Below are 19,355 nucleotides of genomic sequence, written 5' to 3' on the forward strand. Positions count from 1 at the left end.
TGAGACAGCTTGTCCTTGAACTGTTCTCTAATTGCTCTACCCACCCTCATCTCACTTTCTGTATGAAGTAAGCAGAAAAATACCTTTAGAGCCCGGAGACCAGTGGACTCATGCCGCAGCAGCCTCCCCAAGATAACCCCAGACCAGTGTGGTTGCAGCATCAGGCTGAAAGGGGAAATGCTCCTCTCCTAACAGATTCTTTTTTTTTTTTTTTGGCCGAATAGCACGGCTTGCAGGATCTTAGTTACCCGACCAGGGATCGAACCCAAGCCCCCTGCAGTGGAAGCTCGGAGTCTTAACCACTGGACCGCCAGGGAAGTCCCTAACAGATTGATTTTATCTCATAGAAGCCCCACCACCCGAAAAAGAAACTGCTGCCATCAGAGGGGAGCAAAGGGGAAATTATGGGGCTCAAAATTGATAGATTCGTGACATGTAAATCCTCTGACCATTAGTGTGGGGTCCCTGTGCCATCAGCATCATCTGGAAGTGTGTTAAAAATGAAATCCCCGGGCCTCCCTTCAGACCTACTGAACCGGAAACTCTGGGGGCGGCGTCCAGCACGTGGGTTTAACAAGCCCTCCAGGTGATCCTGATTCAGCCACCAGTTTGAGAACCACTGTGCTAGGCCTATGGTTCTCAGACTTCTCATTGGGGTCCTGGAACCCACTCCAGGGATTCTGATTTTCTGATTTAGTTGGCATGGGGGTGTGGCCCAGGCAAGGGAGTTTTGAAAGCTTCCTAGGTGGTTCTAAGATGCAGTGAAGTTTAAAAACCACTGCTCTAGAGCCTTGTTACTCAGAATGTGGTCCATGCACCGAAAACATAGGTGTCACCTGGGAGCTTGCTAGAAAGGCATACCTCAGTCTCAGCCCAGCCCCACTGAAGCAGGATCTGCATTCACCAAGATCTCCAGGTGATTTCATATGCACTGTGAAGTTCGAGAAGCACTCCTCTAGACTAGTCAGGAATGGAGATTATCAACTTCAAACCTACTCTTGTCCAACAGGTGAGCTGAGAGTCACAGCTGACCTCTCCAGCCATCCTCAGCATCACACCTGGCTTTTGGTGGGCACAGGCAGCAGCTTACCTATTTTGAGCTTGCTGGCCCAGCAAAAATGCTCCCTTGGTGACAGCAAATGAACAAATACTTTCATGTTTGTTAATAAGGGGAGTGAAGAGCGGTGCAGGGTTGTAAAGGTATATGTCTTTTTAAAGCCACAATTCTCAGTTTCAAGACAAAAACGCTTTCAGTTCACTTAAATATTTGAAGTGTATACCATACAGAACTCTCAGAGAGATGTAACATTATAACCGTAACTGTTTGGCAATCATTCATTTAAACCAATAACATCTCCTTGCTGTTTCGACCAGCGCTTTGTCTTTCAGGCAGTCAGAGTTCAGGGGGAACAACGGTCTCAGTCACTCAGGCGCTATCAGGTTCCCGCCAGTCTTGCCAGGGCAGCGCCCCGATAGGGAGAGCCCTACTTGGGCATCAGCTGTATCAGAATTACAGACCCACTTCTGCATTTTAGACCAGTGGCTCTGACCATGGTGTTGAGACACAGCGGTATGTCACAATCAGGGGGGAAGGACCTTACAAGAATTCTGAGCTTAACACACATTAAAGCACCAAAGTTTGTGACCAGTTATGTCACTGTTATAGATAAATTACAGCAAATTCAGGCTTATCCCCATATTGACAGCAATTTTTCTTACACTTATTCTGGTACGCTTTGTAGCATGGGAGAGAAAGCAGAGGCCTCTGACCAGGCAGGAGGACACACGTGGCCCTGTGCATTCCATGGGAATGTGCTGTGCATGTGAGTCTAGAGCCCATGTCAAGGGCAGGAAAATACAAGATCCATTGATTTAGACCGAGCTGCAATTGTCTAGTAACCAATAAGGGCCCTATGGCAATTCAGGAATCATTCAGTGGATGGACCGTTCAGTGGATGGTGTTTGGACAGTGTTCTGACCCTTTGAAAAAACTAAAACTGGATCTCTACTTCACAAGTTACACAGAAATCAATTCCAGATGAGTTATAGATTTATACTGTAAAAGATCTGGAATCAGCTATAGGAGAGGATTTTTATAATCTTGCAGTGGGGTGGGACTTCTTAAACAAGACAGAAATCGTCAAAGCTAAATTGAACTCATGGAAACAGAAAAAGTCTTTTATATTAAAAAGATACTGTGGACACTTCCCTGGTGGCGGAGTGGTTAAGAATCCACCTGCCAATGCACGGGACACGGGTTCGAGCCCTGGTCTGGGAAGATCCCACATGCTGCGGAGCAACTAAGCCCGTGCGCCACAACTACTGAGCCTGCGCTCTAGAGCCCGTGAGCCACAACTACTGAGACCGCATGCTACAACTACTGAAGCCCGCATGCCTAGAGCCCGTGCTCCACAAGAGAAGCCACCACAATGAGAAGCTTGAACACCGCAACGAAGAGTAGCCCCTGCTCGCCGCAACTAGAGAAAGCAAGTGTGCAGCAACGAAGACCCAACACAGCCAAAAATAAATAAATAAGATACTATGAACAAAGTTCAACGAAAATGCACAGACTGGGAGGAAATATCTGTAACAAAGTCTGCAGTGTAGCAGATAAGAGTCAAAATCTTGCTCTGTAAGAGCATCTACAATTCATAAGAAATTGTCAACCCAGTAGAATAGAAGGTAAAAGATATGGTCCGGCAATTTAGAAATGAATAAAAACAAATTATATCCACATGAAAAGATGTTCAACCTTACAAATTACCAGGGAAATACCCATTAAAGCAAGATACTCTTCTTTTGCCTGTTAGGCCATCAGAAATTGAATAGTGTTTCTAAGAATTCTCTGCCTTTTTGAGCATTAACTTCATCTTTTAAAATTAATTCCAGAATTTTTCTAGTAAGGTATCAACTATTTTAAATTTGGTAAGAGTACATAAAATGATATATAAGGGCCATAAATTCTTTTTTCTTGTTATGGTGGTAAAATATATAACATAAGATTACCATTTTAACCATTTCTAGGTGTATAGTTCAGTGGCATTAAGTACATTCACATTGTTGTGAAGCCGTCACCACCATCCAGCTCCAGAAATTTTTCCTCTTCCCAAACTGAGACTCTATACCCATTAACAGTAACTCCGGGCTTCCCTGGTGGCACAGTGGTTAAGAATCTGCCTGCCAATGCAGGGGACATGGGTTCGATTCCTGGTCCAGGAAGATCCCACATGCCGCAGAGCAGCTAAGCCCGTATGCCACAACTGCTGAGGCCCGCGTGCCTAGAGCCCGTGCTCCGCGACAGAAGCAGCCACCGCAATGAGAAGCCCACGCACCGCAACAAAGAGCCCCTGCTCACTGCAACTAGAGAAAGCCCACGCGCAGCAACGAAGACCCAACGCAGCCAAAAATAACTAAATAACTAAATAAAATCTATTAAAAAAAAAAAAAACACTAACTCCCCTTCTCTCCCCACAACCCCTGGCAACCACCATTCTGATTTCTGTCTCTATGAATTTGCTCTAGTAGTTTCGGGGGAGATCAAAACATTTAGAAAATGAGACCCCTTCTTTCCTGTTTCCTTAATGCCTGACTCATCTCTGAGTTTTCTCTACTGGAGATCTGGCTGTCCAACCGCTTGCTCACAAGCCTACTTCCTCAGAAGCCTGCCTCCCTGTATCCAGTCTCATCCACAAAATATGCTCATTTTGAAATAGCAAACACTCTTTCTACTGGTGAAGTTCCTTTTTAAAGAAAATTCCCAGCTCCTACCATCTCATCCCATCTCTACCCATTAATATGTTGATGATATTCCCCTTTTATCTGACCACATCAGCTTCTGAGTTTTCACTTTCTTAATTGACCACCCACAAAAAAAGAGAATTGCCCGCAGTTGAATGTACTCTATACTCTTGATTTCACCAGTGTCACCTTTTCTTGAGGAGGAGCTTGGGAGGAACCAGGATCCCTCATCCTTCCCAGCTCAGTGATTTTTTTTTTTCCCATTTGGAGGCCCTTGTTAAGTCAGATCGCCCGAAGGGTGCTCTTTTCTGTCCTTTAGAAAGGCTCCCGTGCCTCTGTGTTATCAGAGACCAACCTTAAAAGAACTCTCAACCTTCCTTTGGCCTTCCCTGGAGTATAACAGTCTTGAATCTTTGTCTACGTAAAGGAGGATAGGACTGGTCCTTAAGCAGCAGACAGTGAGGGGGTTATTGGGTCAGGATTCCGCTCAGATGGGCCTCTGCAGTGAGGTGGCAGAGGAAGATAATCACACAAATTAAGCATCATGTCTAAAGGCTCCCAGATTATAAAGGAATTCTCTCATATTCTTGTCTAATAGTTCAGTACTAATTTTTTTCCCTTTAAATCTTTGATCTATTTGAGATTTGTCCTAGTATGGGTCCAACTGAAATTTTTCCATTTGACTTAACTGCTTGTTCCCAGCATCGTGAATGCTGGTGTCTTTTGGATGTGGTGTCTTTTCTCCATGGATTGGAGAGGCTCCCCTTATATTCAACATATGTGAAATTCCCATAGTCATAGAGATGATTTTTTTCTGTTCCACTGGTCTGTCTATTCACGAGCCACCTGAATTCACATGTATTAAATTCTGAACTCACATGTCTACTGAGTCTATTTCTGGAGGTTTGGTTTTGTTTCATTGGTCTGATTGTCTATTAACGTTTTAATTACAGTAAGTCCCCTACATACAAACAAGTTCTGTTCCGAGAGCATGTGCGTAAGTCCAGTTTGTTCATTAAGTCCAACAAAGTTAGCCTAGGTACCCAACTAACACAATCGGCTATGTGGTATTGTACTGTAACAGGTTTATAATACTTTTCACACAAATAATACATAACAAACAAACACAAAAAATAAAACATTTTTAATTTGAAAGTACAGTACCTTGAAAAGTACAGTAGTAGAGTACAACAGCTGGCATCCAGGGGCACGTTCATGTCTTTGAAAGTTCGTAACTTGAGGGTTCGTATGTAGGGGACTTACTGTATTGAGATTTTATGTTTTAACATTTGACAGAGATAGTTGCTCCCCGCCTTACTCCCCTCATTTCAGTCAGTAATCTTATCTACAATAATGTTTATTTTTGTACTGTTAAAGACTCTTATACTTCAGTTACATGATTTGCCAGTTTTAAATGATAACCTTTGGACTCCCAGGTATACAGATGAGGCAGTTAATGAATATATCCTATATCCCAGTTTCTTCCCCACAACCCCAATTTTGGTTAGCATGTCATTCCTACATGTCTGTGTAACATTTACATTCTCTTTTTTCACTCTAATTGCCACAGTAGTTTTAGACGTTGTTCTAAAGTTAAATGTATCTGTTCAGCCCCAGTCCTTTTGCTCTAGCATTGCCTTTGTCTCGTGGTTGACCGAAATTCATCTCCCAATAGTTTCCTCAAGAAGGGTCATAGGAACAGTATTCTGCGAACTTGTGTATATTCAAAGCTGTTGGCCTGTAAACTTCATGCTTGAAGGACAGTTTTGTTGAACGTAAAATCCTTCACATCCGTTTTCTTTGCTTGCATGTCTTGTAGCTCTTGCTGTATGATCTGCAGGGATTGAATGTTACCGGAGAGAAATTTGAGACTGGTTGATTTTCCTCCCCCATATAAGTGATTCGATCTTTTTACCTTCTTGTCCCCTGTCTCATTAGTAACCACCCTGGGTTAGTTTTCCTTGGCACACAGTGTACCTTTCAAGGGTTTTTCTGTCTTTTTTTTTAAATGTATTTATGTATTTAATTTTTTGACCACGGGGTACATGGGATCTTAGTTCCCCGACCAGAGATCGAACCTGTGCCCCCTGCATTGGAAGTGCAGAGTCTTAACCACTGGACTGCCAGGGAAGTCCCATCAAGGGTTCTTCTATCTTTATAGATTATACTTGAAGGATTTGTTCTATTCCTTTGGCTTAGTTTCCTTTTTTGAGAACTCTAGTTATATATTTATTGATTCTCCTTTTATCTCACTTTGGTTTCTGTCATTCTCTTTAATCTTTTTTTTTTGAACTTTATTTTTTTTTTATACAGCAGGTTCTTATTAGTTATCTATTTTATACATATCAGTGTATACATGTCAATCCCAATCACCCAATTCATCCCACCACCACCACCCTGCCCCGCTTTCCCCCTTGGTCTTTAATCTTTCTAACTTCTTTCTTTGTTTCCATCTCACTTCAATTCTCCCTTTCCCTTCCTGTGCTTTCCAAGGTGCCTATTTTCCGTTGAGTTCCTCCCCATTTTGTCTTCATTTCTCTGGATTTTTTTCCCTTCTTCCCAGATCACATTTCCTCTCTTCCTGTTGTCTGTTCTCAACTTCTACTTTGTGGTCTTCCTTCACAGAGGCGGTTGCTTCACTTAACATTTTTTAGGGATGAAAAATGGTCATTTTTCTCAATAACAATAATTCCTGTGATTCACTTGGGAGAGTCAAGGCTCTCTCCGCTGCTTTACAGAAACAGAAAGCTTCCTGCACACACAGCTCATCTGTGTGATTCTGTATAATTGTAGCCTCACCTCCCTTGCTTCTCCGAACCAAAGAAGCCAGCCCTGCTCACCCCAGTTCCCAAATGTACCGATGTACTTGAGGGTGAGTCCCTGACCCTCAGGAAGTGATTTTCTGCCTGAGCTTTTTGAGACACTTCCCCCAAGAGCGCCCCCCTCCTGCTTTCCATGCTTGTTCTCTTCACGTTTTCCCTCCTTGGCTTCCGCCCGGTCTCTGCTGTTTTTGGAAGCCCTTACATGTATTTTGTTGTCTGCAAATTGATCTCCCTCCTGATCTCACTGAAAATGAAGTCTGAGTTTTTGTTTTTCCTGTTGCTTCTGAGCTCAGCCTGGAACATACCAGTTCTGATTTTAGGGCAATGAAAAACTCTATTAACTACTGTCCCTATTCAGAAGAGAAACTACAAAGGTCATCACAAAAGGGTTTTGGGTCATGTTAGCTTGAAGAAAATGAATCAGGGCCTCAGCCTGGAGGTTCTTATAGAAGAGATAATAGCAGAGCTCTGTGATAGAAACTTGCAAAAGAGCAGTCTTGCAGGATGTTGAGGAAGCACAGAATTTCTGGCCCTAGCCAGGCAGGAGCTTGCATGGTGCCCCTCATTCCTGTATCCATCCCCTGGAGATCTGGGGGAGGGGGGCCCGAGGGCAATTATAGGAGTCCACAGATTACCAGCAGCATCTGTGTCAGTGTGAGCATGAAATGTAATTATATGCTTAATTGCAAGTTTAAGTAGATCTTATTTTGACTAAAGACATGAGTGGAACCTAGGTTCAACCTGAGAGATGTAGGCCACATTGTATCATGTTCATATACGGAAATTTACATTAACTTATAGAGACTAATAATCACTGAATTGAGCATCTAACCTTAAACAGTTTATCAGCATTAACAATGGAAATGTCACTAGGCCTTTGTGTAATTATTTTGCTAATTGTCTTCCTTGCTATGAATGGAACTACTTTCTTATGAGGTCTGATGTGTGATGTTAGGTCTTAGTAATAATCAGGCTATCACCTTTATCAGTAAAAGCATTGACTGACTTCTGTATACTCTATAGAATTTTAAAAAAGGGTTGAAGATACCTTACAGAAATAGAGCACAAAGAAATTATAGTAAAGAAGAAAATATTGGGAAGGAAAAAATGAAAGAACACAAGTTGCATGCTGTAAAAACATCCAGTATTCCTGCTCTGGGCTTTTGGCTCCAAGCTTCCAAGCAGGCAAGGCAGAGAGGGAGCCACAGTCAGGGGCGTGAGGCAGACACAGATCACTCAGAAGAGAAGCTCCTTTTGATACTTCCATCAGAGAGAAATTTCCTCCTCTGGCCGATCAAGAGGATATTGTGTGGTATAAACAATGTCGTCAACAACTTCCTGGCAGCATTAATGTTCCTGACAGCTGCTGACTTAAAAAAATGCACAGTGTGAGAGTTGAGGGTTAAGTTTTATTTGGGAGAAAATGAGAACTATAACTCGGGAGACAGCATCTCAGGTAGCTCTGAGAAACTGCTCCAAAGACGTAATGGGGGAGGTCAGTATATATGTGATTTTGGTGAAGGGGGAGTATACACAATCAAGCACATATTTTTTTGCAGAAGGTTTCTGCTAGTCTCTTGAAGGTTACTGCTAATCCCGAGGGGCAGACGTCACCATGAAGGAATTGAGTGCTTTTCTAGATACGAGGAGATGCAAGAATTGGGCTCATAAAATGGTCTCCTGAAAATATTAACTATCTGAAGACGTGTTCTGCCAGTTTTTCCCAGGGCATGGAGGGCCTCATTTCTGCTCTCCACCCTGAACTCCTTTCAGGGGGAGTTGAAAGTCAGCAGCTGCAGCAGCATGTGATTTAGTCCTTGTACAGGTAGATGGCAAGTGCCAGTTTGTAGCTGACACAGCCATTAATTTCTTTCTTTTTTTTTTTAATATTGATTAACAATGTAATGTTAGTTGATAGAAGTTCATTTCTTTTTAATTTTTTACTTTTTGGCTGTGCTGTGCGGCATGCGGTATCTTAGTTCCCCGACCAGGGATCGAACCTGTGCCCCCTGCAGTGGCAGCACGGACTCTTAAGCACTGGACCACCAGGGAAGTCTGTGATTAATTTCTAATGACCCTTCTTAGAGTGTTCATCAGTGTCAGCCAGAGTCATTAAACCAACACACAGTTCAGTGAACACAGTTCTGCCAGTGTCAGAGCAGTGTGATCCAGGCCCACAGCTCTGCTGGCTTAATCCTGGGATAGACTTTAGAGTCTCTCATTTGAGGAAGAGACTTGTTCTTCCAGCAGTCCTCCCTCATGATTTGTTTCACCCAAACGTTTGATAAGTATTGGGCAGTAGTTTGGCAAGTTTCTGGAAGGTAGATATTTTGTATTACCGATAGGAGATCTATCTGTAGACTCTCACTGCAGGTAAATTTGAGGGCTCTTTTTTTTTTTTTTTTTTTGGCTGCGTAGCATGTGGGATCTTAGTTCCCTGACCAGGGCTCAAACCCGTGCCCCTATAGTGGAAGTGCGGAGTCCTAACCACTGGACCGCCAGGGAAGTCCCCAAATTTGAGGGCTCTTTTAACTGCCCACTTACTTGTTTCCAGTCATGTGTATAGACACATAGAGTCCTTGTTGCTGGTGCCCTGTCATCTTGTCTGTATCTTACTTAAATGCCAACTAATAAGATTATAAGCATCAGACATTTTAATGCACAGAATTATTATATAAGCTCCATTTGAAAGGAGACTGAGCTTTAGGGGAATATCTGTGGTATCAATAAGAAACTCATTCATTCATTCATCAAATTCAATAGAGCACCTACTAAGCATCGAGCACCATGGTGAGTATTGGGGACTGTGTACCCTGTTGCTTTCCTTTGATCAGGAATTTGAAAATTCCCACCTGATCTCATTTCCCAGTGGAGAAACAGGTAGAGACCTGAAACCCACATCTTTAAGACTTAGAAATTCTGGGTGATCACCCTAAAGATATGAGACCTGGCAACTGGATAACCAGTTAGAAGGAAATAAACCTGTCTTTTTTTTTTAAGTTTTGAGGGTTCTCTAGCCTTTTTATTTTCACTCGAAGTTTAATTCATTTTAAATTTCCCCTTTGGTTTTCTTTTCTCATCATTACAGGAAATTGAGTACAAATTGTACAATTTTCTTCATTGTTTCAGATTTTGAGATCCAGAGTGAAAATGGGGAGAACTCTAACCAAGACATATTTGAGGATGTTGAATCACATGAAATGTTCTCCGAAATGCCTGAAGGGGAAGGCATTCCACAATCTGACTGGGAAAGTGACTTGGAGAGAGACTGCAGCTCCCGAGGGCCCCGGGGAAACACCCCAGGGGAGGACCATGGGGAGGTGCCACCCCAGAGCAGGGAAGTTGGACAGCTCATAGGCCTTCAGGGCACCTACCTGGGTGAGAAGCCCTATGAGTGTCCCCAGTGTGGGAAAACCTTCAGCCGGAAATCCCACCTCATCACGCACGAGCGGACCCACACAGGAGAGAAATACTACAAATGTGATGAGTGCGGAAAAAGCTTTAGTGATGGTTCCAACTTCAGTAGACACCAAACTACTCACACCGGGGAGAAACCTTATAAGTGCAGGGACTGTGGGAAAAGCTTCAGCCGGAGTGCAAACCTCATCACCCACCAGAGGATCCACACGGGAGAGAAACCCTTCCAGTGTGCTGAGTGCGGCAAGAGTTTCAGCAGGAGCCCCAACCTCATCGCCCATCAGCGGACTCACACGGGGGAGAAACCGTACTCGTGCCCCGAGTGTGGCAAGAGCTTTGGAAACCGGTCCAGCCTGAACACACATCAGGGGATCCACACGGGAGAGAAGCCCTACGAATGTAAAGAATGCGGTGAAAGCTTTAGTTACAACTCCAACCTCATCAGGCACCAGAGGATCCACACAGGAGAGAAGCCGTACAAGTGCCCCGACTGCGGGCAGAGGTTCAGCCAGAGCTCGGCCCTCATCACCCACCGGAGAACTCACACGGGAGAAAAACCTTATCAGTGCAGCGAGTGCGGGAAGAGCTTCAGCCGCAGCTCCAACCTGGCCACGCACCGGAGGACCCACCTGGTGGAGAAGCCCTACAAGTGCGGGGAGTGCGGGAAGACCTTCAGCCAGAGCTCCAGCCTGATTGCACACCAGGGGATGCACACGGGCGAGAAGCCCTATGAGTGCCTGACATGTGGGGAGAGCTTCAGCTGGAGCTCCAACCTCATCAAGCACCAGAGAATCCACACGGGTGAGAAGCCCTACAAATGCAATGAGTGTGGGAAAGGCTTCAGCCAGCGCTCCCAGCTGGTGGTGCACCAGAGGACCCACACGGGTGAGAAGCCCTACAAATGCCTCATGTGCGGCAAGAGCTTCAGCCGGGGCTCCATCCTGGTCATGCATCAGAGAGCCCATCTGGGAGACAAGCCATACAGGTGTCCCGAGTGCGGGAAAGGCTTTAGCTGGAATTCAGTCCTCATCATACACCAGCGAATACACACTGGGGAGAAGCCCTACAAATGCCCCGAGTGCGGCAAAGGCTTCAGCAACAGCTCCAATTTTATCACACATCAGAGAACTCACATGAAGGAGAAACTTTACTGAAGGGGCAGAGAGGGAAGGTGAGGAACTGGCCCAGGAGGGCACTTGCCACTCTGCCCCCAGACAGGGATGTGTCTGTAGAAGAGCCATTCTTCCTAAAGGCTTGTTGGGGATCTTTCCCTACTCACCCTCATTTCTAGGATCCCATCGTCTTAGTGGTCAGAGTCAAACCCCGAGAACAGAGCGTAGGAATGTAAGGTCGGAAAGCTAGGGCTTTTTCTGTCACGTTTCTTGACTTGATTGGCTCCTTCTCTCTCCATCCTCTGTGCCCCAGTTTCCTCTTTGGTAGAACAGGGGGGATATTTCTCTGTGTGGAACAGAAGACAGCATGGCCCACATTTTAGAGAAATACCAGAAACCTGTTGGTGTTGTCTGGTCGTTCTGCTGCCAGTTGTTGGGCTAAGGTGCCTTCACCCGAGCTGCTAGCATCCCAGGGCCCCTGCCATGGCAGAACTGGCCCTTCCTGCCTTTGTGTCCTGGGGTTTGATTTCGGGTCAAGGTGGAGGGGCTTCTCCCATTCTGAGTCATCCGCATGAAGCTAAAGCCCTTTTCTCGTTCTAGAAAGTGTCAGGAACACCGGAACACGAGGGAGTCTGGCCCAGAACCAGTGTCCCAGTACCTTCCCATTGATAGGAGTTGCCCGGGGCCTGCCAGGGAAGGCATAAATGGAGATGTATGTGTTTGCTCTTGTCTCTGCTTACTGTCCTGGGGTAAGTCGGCTGTGGGTCGGTGGGGACACATTTATTCTTGCAGGGTTTTAGTTTTTGAGCGTGAGGTGAAGTCAGAGCCGCCAGCTGCCTCCCCCTGGTGGATGGTATTTCTGTCTTCTTCAGGGTGAAACAGTCCTGCACTCTGCAGGGTTGCCTTGTGTCTTTACCCCCCAGATACATGGCCCTGTAATCATCACTCTGTGCACTTGTCGTTTTTATCTTATATATGCAGATCTAGAATTCTGTCTGGTAGCTTTTGTATACAAAGAACGTTATTTTTAAGGAAGTGTTGATTTTGAGGACACATCACCTGTACCCTGGAGAGATTTGGGCTTGAATCAAGAGTTGTCCTACAGATGTCGCCCTTGATCTTGGGATGCTACCAGGGCTTTGTTCTTGGGTCCTTGAGCTATGAAACAGTAAAGACAGGATGATAGCAGGTGAAGGGCTTTGTTAGGAGGGAAGAGGAGGGTAAATAGGCTTTTCTCTCCTACGCGTAGGGCCTGCCTTCAGAACGCACCTTGGTTCTTACAGGGTGGATGCTCCAAATTGCCTAATAAAGTACAGTCCCACTCTTTTCCTGAGTCTGTCTTTTCACATGTGTTAAAAACCTGAACTTGACAAACCCATATCTCACTTCCCCACCCAACTCACCTCCTGCCCCAGGCTGGAAGTGGTCCAAGACCTTTGGGGGAAAGAAATCACTTGCTTCAAAGAGCACACCTTTGGGTGAACCTAGTCCTGTGTGCTTGACCAGTGCACCCACCTCTCCACTGCTCTTTGCTATCTCTGCATCCAGTCTGTCAGCCAACACTTGGAGAGGCAGCTTTGGCTAAGGTGCCAGATGATTCCCAATGGTCTCCTTGGGAGGCCATCTCCATCCAGAATCAACTAAGTTAGACACAAGGAAGCTCTGGGCAGTAGCAGTTGTTACACCAAACCACGTAGGCTGTGAAATCCCCGTCACCGATTCCATTCCTTCACTTACAGGGCAAACGTTTACTGAGGGCGTGTGTACCATCACCATGCTAGGTGCTGGAGAAAGGTTGTGAACAAGAAGTTCCGTTACCTGTCGTCATGCCGCTTTACTAGGAGAAAGATTTCCATCTGTCTGGGAAGATACAAGAGCTGCCCTGCCTGTAAGGGAGAGTGGACAGGCGGGTTTCCTAGGTGGCATTCAGTTCTGGAATTTGGGTTGTAGAAATGGTGTTTTTTCTCTTTCCCTTAAGCTCAACTTGAGAAAAGAATTGGTATTAAGGTTTTTAAACCTTTCTAACTAAGTTTCTTTTTTTATTCCTCCCTACCTGGTATAAACACAAAATGTCCTGGAAAGAAAGGAAGCCAGATTAGCTGAAATTGCAGAATTAGACTGGAACCAGGTTGGGGAAATGACAAATGGTGGTTCTAGAAAGGTTGAGAGCCCATTGCTTCCTGTCCTGCTTGCACCTAGAGGGGGTCTGCAGAGGCAAGGAGGGGTCTTTATGCCGGATGTGTTGGATGGAAGGACACGGCCTTCTTCCCCTAAAAACAGTCAAGAAGCCCCAGCCCCCTCGGCAGATCTGCCTCTGCTACATCTCTGTTCACAACTCAATTACACCTGTGTCTCTGTAACAAAGACTATTTCCCCTTCAAGGTACATATATTTAGGGACCGAGTTTTTGTTACCAGTTTGTTTCTAAGTTCATGGGAACAGCCTTGGGACCATTAAAAACCTACAGTAAATGGTTTTTTTTTAAAGGCATCTTCTTTACCCTCAGTGTGGCCCCCAGGCCCACCTCAGCAAGTCTTTCACGTGACTTTGGTCACTTCCCTCTCCCCGGCCCCGCAGTGGCCGCCCTGTACCCATTGCCCCTCAGACCCACGCCAGCCCCCAGGCTCTGCTCACCTCTGAGAACCTTGAGCCTGCCAAACGTGGCCTCCCTCAGTGTCCCAACCAGCAAACTTCTGTGTATCAAACCCTGTCACTTCCTTGCCTCCGGGCTCAGCCGAGATGTGTGCTTTTGGTTTAATAGTCATCTATCTCCACCTGTCACTTGCCTCCACCTCCCTCCAGGACCCAGGACCTTGCTCATCTGCTATTTCCTCTCTCGATTTCCAGTCTCTCCCTCTCTACTGGCTTCTTCCTGCAACTTACTCACCTCCTGCCCTTGTTCCTAGAGCCTCAAACTTGCATGTTCAGAACTCAAGTCCCCCACCTGCCTCCCTTGATCAGGGTGCTGGTTCCACAGGTGTGTTTCCTCGTTGTGAGTAGCACTGCCATCCACTCGGTGTCACCCAACCCAAAAACCTAGGAGTCGTCCAAGACTCTTCTTCCCTCGAATCCCTTAGAGCCGTTTGGAAACCAAGCCCTTCTCAACTTTTCCCAGACCCGACCCCCCTGGCGTAGTTCAAACCCCTGCCCGACACTGCAAAAGCCCCCTTCCTGGTGCCCCCCAAGCTCCCTCTGGCCCTGCTTCCCGCTGCTCCATCCTCTGTTGTAGCCAGAGTGAGCGTCCTTCCACAGCAAAGAACTGAACCTGTCACTACCTAGCTTAAACCCTCCGGTGCTCCCCCATCCCCCTAAGGAGGGCAGATGAGGTCTTCCTGATGGGGGCCTTCCTGATGGCCTTCCTGATGGGGGCCTCTGTGGAACCTTACGTTCATACCTGGCCTTGCCCTCGTCACCACACCTCTATGCCCTTGACCATCCTCGCCCCCTGGCAGCTCCCCTCAATGAGCCCTGCTGGGCCTCGTCTCTCTGCTCCCTCTGCTCCCTCTTGTGGATTGCTGGGCTGCCCTGTCTGCCCAGGGCACACCTGCACATCTTTGAAGACTCAGCCTGGGTACCACCCCCTTCGTGAGGTCTTCCCTGCACTTGCCTGGTGGACGTGATCCCGCCCACCACACCCCTGAGCTCTCCAATTTCCGTGCCTGTGACTCTCATTGCATTGACCTGTTTCGTGATTCTGCCCTGTCCCTCTTCGAGTTTTTATGCTCACACCCCTACTGAGGTTCCAAACTCTCTCTCCAGCACTCAGAGCAGGGCCTGGCATGTGATAGGAAGTCAATAAATATATGCCAGTTGGGTTCTCTCCATACAGTTGTATGTAAATGCAAGAGGCGGATGGAGCCCAAAATTCTGACCTGGAAAATGGGTTAGGTTTCCTACACTTCCCTTTGGTAAGATGATTAAGTTATTTTTAACTTCAGTGACCTTTCACCTCAGTTACAATTTATTGGTATCAGTGAATGGAGACACAGCGAAAGACATTTATAAAAACCAACCCACCAACCAGAATCCTAACGAAAAAGCTTTTGTTTTCAAAATGTCACAGATCATCAAAAGTCAGTGAAAAACATGCATCCCCTTTCTTATAGCTAACTCCGTAGTACACCATCTATTTCTCTTCTCTCTGGGCAAGCAGTGAAGCTTGGAGACTTTATCTTACTCTCACCCTTTTAATCCCAGGGTATTCGTATAACTATATCCTGAGACAGTTCTTGTTTTAACTTTTTGTTGAAACATAACACACAGTGACTTCCCTGGCGGTTCAGTGGATAAGACTCCATACTTCCAATGCGTGGGGCACGGGTTCAATCCCTGGTCAGGGAACTAAGATCCCACAAGCTGCCCGGCACAGCCAGAAAAAAAAACGAAATATAACACATAGATAAGTGTACAGCTCATATAATTTTTACAAACTGTATACACCTGTGTAAACAGCACCCTGGTCAAGAAACAACTTAGCAGCACCCCGAAGTCCCCCCATCAGGTCCCCTCTGGGTCAGTAATTTGTCTCCTCCTGACCCTGTTCTGAAGTTTGCAGTGGGGCAGGTGGAGTGTTGGGAGCTGAACCGACCTGGCTCTAGACACACTTGTGCCACTTGTGTCACTTTTAATAGAGATTTTACATTTTGAGGCAGGTCATCATGAGACTTCCTCTTGTTTTTCATGGAATTTTATTTCCTTTTGGGTTGCATTTCTGGTTTACAATAAGCCATAGTAGCTTAGTGTAACACAATTCATGGTTCAGTATGTACCTTGCCCTGCACCTGTGGCTTAACACGCTACTCCTGAAGTCAATTAACCCCGCTGCATTATTACAGCCACGAGAAACACCTAAGGAACCAATGGAGAGAATAACAAAACACTAAAATAAAAACAGCATATTGGCTACTCCCCTAGTATCAAGATGATCCACAATTGTAACTGGTCCTTCCTTGCACGTGACTGGTGGTCGCCCTCCCCAACCCTTTATCCCTGATGGGAGTCCTGTCTCATAACCAGGGAGCTGTGCAGGGGCCCGGTGTGCTGGGCTTGCCCGTCCCACAGTCTTTCACAGACAGACCTGGAGTTTTTCAAATGCAGGGCCATTTTAACCTCCCTGCTGCCTGGCCCTGTTAAGCTATTTCAAATCTCTGGACAGAATATTAGAGTCTTTCCTTTCTCTCACCCTCTTGACTTGATAAAATAGCCCGTGGCCACAGAGAAGGTGAAGGTGGAATCGCACGGATGATGCTCAGGTCGTGAGACAGAAGGTTGCAGAGGCCGGTGGAGAGTAGGGGCTGTGGTTAATTCCCTTTGGTGCTCCACCCAGCCACTGGTGCAACTGAGCTCTTGCCTCTGGCATCAGCAGAGACTGTGGCTCCTGGGCCTACCTGCCCCTCACTCCCTCTCCCCTGCTCACTCTTCCCAGTGTCCCAACTCTGTGAATTTTCCATCCATTCAAAGGCCCACGGCAGCTGTAGAAGAATGGCTGCTGGGAGGAGGAAGGTCTGGCTCCGAGGAAACACTTTGCCCAGGCCCCTCACAGCTCACAGGCCTTGGCAGGCACAGTGTGTCCGCCGTTTGTTTGCACTGTCGGTGTCGGGGCAGGAGGCCTGCCAGGATGCCTCGGGGTGGCGCATCTTGGCAGATTTACCACTCACGAGTTCCAGTCCCCAAGTTTCATGGTGCAGGCACCCAGAGATGACCGGACACTGGGTGGGAGGCTCCTGGTAACTAAATTTCCGAGAGACCAATATTCCAGAAGCCCAATTATTATTCATTTACTTGGGGATCTCCAATCCCAAGCCACTTTCAGAGCACCCCTTGTTCCTGGTCTCCAGTGACGGAAAATCGAAATGGTGGCTTTGTGATCAGACAGTGGCTGTTGATGAGCACGGATTGAAAGAAAGGGGTCATGTGACGCACCCCCCTCAGGTGATGAATGCTGCACTTCAAAATCCCCTTCTCTTCCCTGCCCCCCCAGCGCTGTCGGCTCCGTCCCCAAGATTGCCTCGTTAACTTTTTTTTTTTAATTTTATTTTTATTTTTGGCCGTGTTGGGTCTTTGTTGCTGTGCGCGGCTTTCTCCAGTTGCGGCGAGTGTGCGCTGCTCTTCGTTACGGTGCGCGGGCTTCTCATTGTGGTGGCTTCTCTTGTTGTGGAGCACGGGCTCTAGGCACGCGGGCTTCAGTAGTTGTGGCTCGCGGGCTCTAGAGCACAGGCTCAGTAGCTGTGGCGCACCGGCTCAGTTGCTCCGCGGCATGTGGAATCGTCCCAGGCCAGGGCTCGAACCTGTGTCCCCTGCATTGGCAGGCGGATTCTTAACCACTGCGCCACCAGGGAAGCCCTCGTTAACACTTTCTTCCAGGTTTCCCTGATGAACACGCCCCCTTCCACAGACAGGTTAGTGTCACTGGTTAAGTTGGAGTTAAGTGGACGATCCAGTGGGCTTAGGAGACAGTGGTCTCCACTCAGTACACATGGCTGTAATTAGTTGAATTCTTAGAGCATACGCTTATTTCTTTCATCTCAAAATCCTTGTCTCCTTACACACTGCTTGTAAATCCCTCTGTGCCATGTTTTTCTAACATATCAATGGTCTAGAAACCACCCTCTTGCTGAAGAGTTTCAGCACTATTGTCACTTGCCTCTCTCAGCTGTCCCATGTGATGCCGCCTTTCTGAGACACTAGCTCCTGCCTGTCTCCCTCCTGTTCCTGTCCTGAGATCTGTGGTGCAGCGGATGGGGTATTGGGAGCCAAAGAGACCTGACAGGCCTGGTTCTAGACACACCTGTGCCCCTAACTAGCAGCATGACTAGGGCAAATCACTTCTGGAGATCTCGTTTTGCCTCACCTGCTCAGCTGATGCCCGTACTTGCCCATCCCATTCCAGAAGGCTGCTCGAAATCACTCGGTGTGGCGGTGAACGTTGAAATCCTACTGTCTCTGGTAATATTGATAACTCAGATCGAATGGAACCTGCTTTCACCAAAGAATGGACCTTTCTAGGTTTCTGAGACCAACTGTCCTCTGAGGAACCAGAAAGCTTTAGCTGGGAAAACATCTCATCTGTGTAGACTCTTCGGGGGCCTCTAGTCCCAGTCCTTGGGGAGTGTGGCTTGCAGCTCAAGGGCACGTATGCAAGTCTTCTTGTTTGGAGGACTGGATGTGGTTTTGACAGTGAAGGTGATAGGAGCTAGGTTTGGGACGACCCTTTCCAGGTTTGGTTTTGCTTCCAGTGAAAGTTCCATTGGCTCAGGAGATCCCTGAGTTAAGGGAATGGCACATGGAATACTTGGATTAGTCATTTTCCATTTTCTTTTTGTAACAGTGGAACCACTTTTTCAAGTGAAACCTTGAAATAATAGAAAACATGTAAAAGCAGAGATGCTGTGGTGACTGGATGGTGAGAACCCAAAGCGCTCTCCCGGGCTGGGTCTTTGCCCCACCTCACTGGTCCCTGAGGCAGCTCTCTGGAACTTCTGGGCTGTGTGTGCATGCTGAAAGCGCTGGCCCGAGTTTTCCACATTAGCCCTCTTGGAACTAAAATCAAGAGGCTAGAAGGAATCTCCATGGCCCAGACTTGTAACTGGATTTAGGACTCTACGGAGAGCCCCTCTTGTTGTTCTGTTCTTCCCTTGCCCCACCGCAGGCTGCCCCTCCTGGGGGGGAATTGTAGCTTCACCCACCTTCTGTTGAATTTTAGACCTTTTATCTGTTAAATAGGGAGTGAGACCTAACTAGGCAAAATTTGTTTTCAGAAGCAAACCAGATAAAATATGCAAAAGTGAAGTATAGTTTCCTGCCCCCTTTCCCTGAGGGTGCACCTTCTTTCCTCCTGGGCTGTCCCAGCTGCTCTCCAGTATTTCCTTCCAGTCATTTAATTTGAAAGCACCTCCATTTAGCACTTACCACACTGCATTGGAGTTGTTCACCATTTCATTTTAGAAAATGCATCCTCTGCCAGACTGCACTCCTTAAGAGGAGTGCAGAGCAGGGGCTGCACTAAGAGGAGGAAATTTTTCACTTGTCCCAAAGTATATGCTCTACAATTGATTGTTAAATGAATAAGCGTCAATGATATTTATCTTGAATCACCCAGGACCGTGCACACAGGAAATAAGGAAGTGTGTGTGTGTGTGTGTGTGTGTGTGTGTGTGTGTGTGTGTTAGGCAAGGGGGAGGATAGTGGTGAAGCATTACCACAGTGGGCAACTATGCCAGAAAAGTACTTTAAGAGGCAAAACATCTGAATTGGAGTCTCAGCGCCA

This window comes from Grampus griseus (genome assembly GCF_964374135.1).
Source record: "Grampus griseus genome assembly, chromosome: 2".
Taxonomy (NCBI): Eukaryota; Metazoa; Chordata; class Mammalia; order Artiodactyla; family Delphinidae; genus Grampus; species Grampus griseus.